The sequence below is a fragment of the Anoplophora glabripennis genome, unplaced genomic scaffold (genome assembly GCF_000390285.2).
Source record: "Anoplophora glabripennis isolate ALB-LARVAE unplaced genomic scaffold, Agla_2.0 scaffold1611, whole genome shotgun sequence".
Taxonomy (NCBI): Eukaryota; Metazoa; Arthropoda; class Insecta; order Coleoptera; family Cerambycidae; genus Anoplophora; species Anoplophora glabripennis.
Genome location: NW_019417685.1, coordinates 32039 through 38038, shown reverse-complemented (window position 1 = coordinate 38038; position 6000 = coordinate 32039).

The window sequence follows — 6000 nt, the reverse complement described above, 5'->3', positions numbered from 1 at the left end:
AATTATTACTGCTGTTAAAACGTTAACAAGTTGTTACATTTCTCTGAAAGTTTAACTATCGTGCATAGAAGATTTATATTGGAAACTCGATTCTAAATAAATTAATAGCTATTTTCAGTATATCCATAAGGATCCGAAAACCGCGAATATCTCCATTTTATCAAAGAAAAAACCGTATAAAAATTTTCAGATTCCAATATGGATTCCTTCCCCATATTCCTCACCAATGGTTATTTATCGTGGTACACAATGTATGCATATACCCACCAACCTTGAGCGAATGTGATTGGATGACTGAATTAAAGAAATAAGTTTTAAAAACTATATTAGATATAAATAAATAAATAAATAAATAAATAAATAAATATATAAATAAATAAATACTTAAAACATATTTCGTGTTCTACACATGTAGTCAATCTTATCTTTATAGGTATTGTACAAACTAATCATTATTTACTTCCTTTTATAAGAGTGCAAACATTTCCCAAATAGAAAGATGCATGTCAAGGTGATCGATATGTTAGCATTTTTTGGTAATTTTTTTGAAGATCAAAAATTTCTTGACACCTAAAATAAAAATACATACATATACAGGCTGTGACGGTGACGGCCCATTAGAATATTTCACACTACTTCGATTTAAATTTTAAAAATTTGGGTCCTGCGGTTTTCGGGGGTGATCTCTTTAAATAAAATAATGCCATTGTTGTAGACTTCCGGTTATACCGGAAATCGCCATTTACTTGCTTAGTTTAAATGGAACACCTTATACATACAGGGTGGGCCATTAGCGTGAGAAAGTAAAATAACTCCCTTGTTACTCATAATACAGAAAAAAAGTTTATATAAAAGTTGTACAGAATCAAGAAACCTAAACTACAAAATTAATTTGAAACAAACATGGCGATGAGTGAGTAAAAACGAGACACGCCAAATATTACATTTTTTAAACGGAACACCCTGTATATTTTTAAACATATGGATTTCCGAGAAATATGGCAATATCATGTTAGTGCGGGGTTGCCAAGTTATGTACAAAATTCTTCGAATTTTGGAAAAAAACATGACCTCGAAGCTACTAACACTTGGAACAAAATAATTAGATAGAGTTATAGGCAAATGTTAGACAAAGACTCCTATTATTATATATTATCGATATTAACGATATTATTATCGATATTAACTAATATCGATATTTTATACAGGACATTTTTTATAATACGATCATTTTTTGAAAGTTCAAAACTTAATTTTCTAAAATTTTTCAAATAGAACGCCCTGTATTTTATTGTTCTATTTTATTCACATATCGGTCCACTTCAACTTTTATTAAGCATGTTCTATATCTAAAATTGTCAGTGTTTAAGATATAGCAACATTTCTGAAAAAACTTAATTTTTATTATTTTATAGAATAATATCAACTAACAAATATTAACTAATAAAATTAACTCAAAGTGGAATGATACATTATGAACTGACAAGTTAGCACAATGTGACAGTTTTTTCCAAAGCCATTTCGTGCGACCGAAAATAATAAAAATTAGGTTTTGCCTGAAATGTTGCTATAACTTAAAAACTAACAACTTTAGGTGTAGAACATACTTAATAAAAGTTGAAGTGGACTGATATGTGAATAAAACAACGCTCTACAATATTAAACTGTTTATCTTGCCATATATAGAATTTTCTCAGAAATCCATATGTTTAAAAATATACAGAGTATTCCATTTAAAAAATTTAATATTTGGCGTGTCCCATTTTTACTCATCGCCCTGTATGTTTCAAATTAATTTTGTCCTTTAGGTTTTTTGATTCTGTACAACTTTTATATAAACTTTTTTTCTGTATTATGTATGTACAAGGGACTTATTTACTTTCTCACACTAGTGGCCCACCCTGTATATTATTGCATTATCGACAAGATAAAACACGGAACACCATGTATTTTTTTGCACCATATTATAGAAAATCAAATTCTCTATTCATCAATTGTAGGTGACAAATATCGGTACTGCCATTCAGTATTAATAGTTTTTAAAGAATAGCAAACATACATATTTTCACATAACTAATAATTTTATGATATTTGGAATGAAGTTGAAAGGAGAACGAATATTATAATTTAAAATTTTGCTTTACATTTCATTATTTTCTTAATGAAAGGATAATTATTTGCTCTTTATTGTACTTCTAGTCACTAATAATAGCATCCCATTGAAAGAAAATGTTATTATTTTTTGTAAATATATTCCCTCATTATTTAAAAGATGCAACAAACGTGAAACAACACATTTTATTTATGTAATTATGAAAAAAAAATGCAATGTTCTACAAAAACACTGTACGTAGCTCGCCGAGTTTCATTCGAGTCCAATTCCTCAAATGTTGTAAAATACCAAATCATAGAAATGCTACTAATAATTCTCATTTGAATGTCGCATGGATATAAAACAAATTCAAAACATCTTCATTAGAAAAATAATTACTTTGCATTTTTCTTGTCGAACAAAATATGTAGAATACTGAATGGCAATACCAATATTATTTGCCTTTTAAGAGGTACATTTTTGATGATATTTTCAACGTATTCCTAATATTCTTCTTCTTCAAAAAGTACAAAATTTTTAAACAACGTCGATTATCCTGAAAACGGTTAGATTTAGGTACAAGGAAGTTTTAACATTTTTTACTTATTTTTAATTTATGTTGCCGATAATGCATATAGGGTGGTCCATTTACAATAATGAAGTTGACAACTACTTCCGGTATAACCGGAAGTGCTACAGCAATGGTATTATTTTATTTAAAGAGAGCATCCTCAAAAATTCCAAGGCCTACATTTTTAAAAGTGAAATCAAAGTAGTCTCTGAAATATTCTAATGGGTCGTCACCGTAAGACAGCCTGTGTACACACACACACACACACACACACACAAATAAGTTGTAGGAACAATTCATTATAAAGAAAATAAATCCTGTAGATATCTCCATCTTAATATGCTTTATATGACTAGGTTAATCAAAAATCGATAGGATGTTCATTATTTTCGATAGAACATTTTGTTTCATTTTTACATTGTACTAATAATAGGTGTACTTTTACTACTGTAAAACAAAAACATATTTTAAGATTTTTTTTAAATATTAGTAAAAATACAGCTATTATATTCGTTTTTATTTCATTCACAAATTCAAAATTATAGTATCTAAAGTTACTGATTTGTGGCATAATCGTAGTTTCTTTATTTATTGGATATTTTGCCACTCGTGGTAGAAATTTATGAATAAAACCCTTGTGCCTAATAAAAAATATCGCACTGATAAAACGGAAAATTAAAAAATACACTTCACTATACAGGGTGTCCCGTTCATGTTTCAAAAGAACTTGTGTTCCTCATGGAAAAATAATAGGGGTAGTTCATGTAAAGTTTTTTTCTTAGACGCCCCGTTTTCGAGATACAGTGTGTTGAAGTTGTTACTTTCCAAATGGTTTTCTAAGCGTCTAAGAAAAAAACTTATACTACACTACACTATATGATGTAGGTACCCCTATTATTTTTTCATGAGGAACTTGCACACAAGTTTTTTTGAAACATGAACGGGACACCCCACTTCGAAAATCATTATGCCTTCGTTATCAAAATTTGGAATTGTCGCTTAAAAATGGAGCACCACACGGAAGAAGAGCTACAGTTCGCAATTTTCGTACAAAATATGGTCGAAATAATGATTTTACTTCATTAACTGTGAACTACCCCCATTATTTTCCCACAAACTTTTTTAAAACGTGAACGGGACACCCTGTATATAAGAAAATATATACTGTATGTAATTGGAAGGAATATACCAGATCAAATCTGAACACCCCTAGTATAACCTGCATGTACCTACCCTGATGATAGCACCAGTAGTGATAGTCATAAATTGAGTTACTTCTATTAAAAACTCGTAAAGGTATTTTATACCTATTTCACATTTTTGTCCATACCATATTAAGGTATTTTTTATAATTTTATATTTTTAACTTTTCTAAACTTCTCTCTAAACTAACAAAAGTAGGTTTTTTAGAGAAATAAAATTTTATATCGCCTTCAAATGTGTATTTTTTATTATTAAAGTTAACGGCATAGAATGATATAAACATTATGCAGTAATATTACTGGTTGAATATATGACACTTAACTAGATTATGTGAAGGTTGGTTTGGTAATTAGTAGTAACAATTTTAACCTTTTTCCCATTTACTCGCGGCTTTCAATTAAATTAAAAATATTGTTTAATTTGAAAGTGAACAAATTAGTAAACATTTTATCTGTTTATTTAATTTATTTATAATTCCACAGATTGCTTACCTCGTTTAGAAAGAACAAAAATTTTACATTTTGTAAGAACTATTTTTTCTTGAAATTTGGTACAATTCCAATTGAGGGAATATAGAATCTCGTGAAATGGTAAAATTTTATTTAAAAAAAAGTCGCATACTAATTTCTATCAAATTGGGGAAGGAAAAAAAATACATAGATTTTGGTAACTGAAAATAAATTCAAAAAATTAAAATTCATGTAACAACAGCAACAGCATTTAAAACCCAAGATGAAATCACGAAGGCCTGCAAACCATATAGGTACTATTTTGGTAAACACGAAACCGTGGCTAAAGCGATTTCATTTAAAATATGTATTTGAAATTTAACTCACAATTATGACAGTTGTACTGTCAAAATGTATTCCTGCTAGAATGTTTCGTGTTCGAGATATATTATGAAATGTTAGACCATATCTAAATAATTATTGTTAAAGTGTCAAATCATTTAAATATAACAATAATTATTATATTCAAATAATTTATCTATAATTGAAACAGTATAATTTACATGGTTAGGACCGGTCTGCGCAAGTGTCATTAAGTTAGCAACAGAACTGTCTAAAACTTTCACCATTTAATCATTTTCCTATCTCTTATAGTTTCCAAGATACCAATGCATCACCAAAATGGTCTACACTGTGTAGTTAGATATGTCTGTTATATGTACCTTTCTGCAAATTTTCAGATTTTTCTGAAAGCTAAAACAATCCTTATGGGAAAAACACTTGCATTATCACTTTCTCCAGTGAACAGCAAGCTAACGAACCTGTCCACTTGACTCGCTTACCTACTGACCTCATGCAAACGCACCTTATGTAAATAAGTGTTTGAACGGGATTTTCAGACACCACCTGTTTCTTTGTTGTAATACTTTAATAAGTACCTATAATATTGTTTTTTTGTCAACTGCATAGCAATTATTTAGAAAATGTATCCATCTGTAATATAAAATTTAAAAAAATCTGTTTCTTACAAATAATATTCCCCTATAAATATGTTTTATTTTCACTAGTTTATCTTTAATTTCAATTTCATTGAATAAACAGCAACATGTTTTTTACAGTAATGTTTCATTTATACAAATCATAATTTTTCTCAGTAAATAGCTACCTCAAAAATTTTGAAATTTATGAATTTTAGAATGTCAAATAATAACAACATTGAAATAATATTAATATACAGGGTGTTTCTTAAGTAGAAACAAAAAATCCAGAGGCGTATTTTGTTATATAAATGTGGGGTCTTAGGACAGCCATTGTCCAGCTACAGCGTGTCGAAAATTAAAAAAAAAACTGTTTTTAATTTCTAAACCACTTGAGATAATTTAACCAAATTCGGTGTGCATATTTAGCATGACAGTAGGTATGAAACAAAAAATTACCAGCTTTAAAAATTCACCAGTGGCGGAGGCGTGGGTATCATCGTTCATTATTTGGCAAAAAAATATATTACAAATGAAATAGGCCATCATATGCGCCATTGTATTATCTTCACTTTTTGTTTCTTTACACTTTTTGTGCGAAATATTCGAGGTTTTTCATATTTAACATAATATCACTATTTTCAGTAGCAGAAATAAAATTTTATATCAACATTTTCCACATAAAAGATTGAATGAAACTCCTTAATT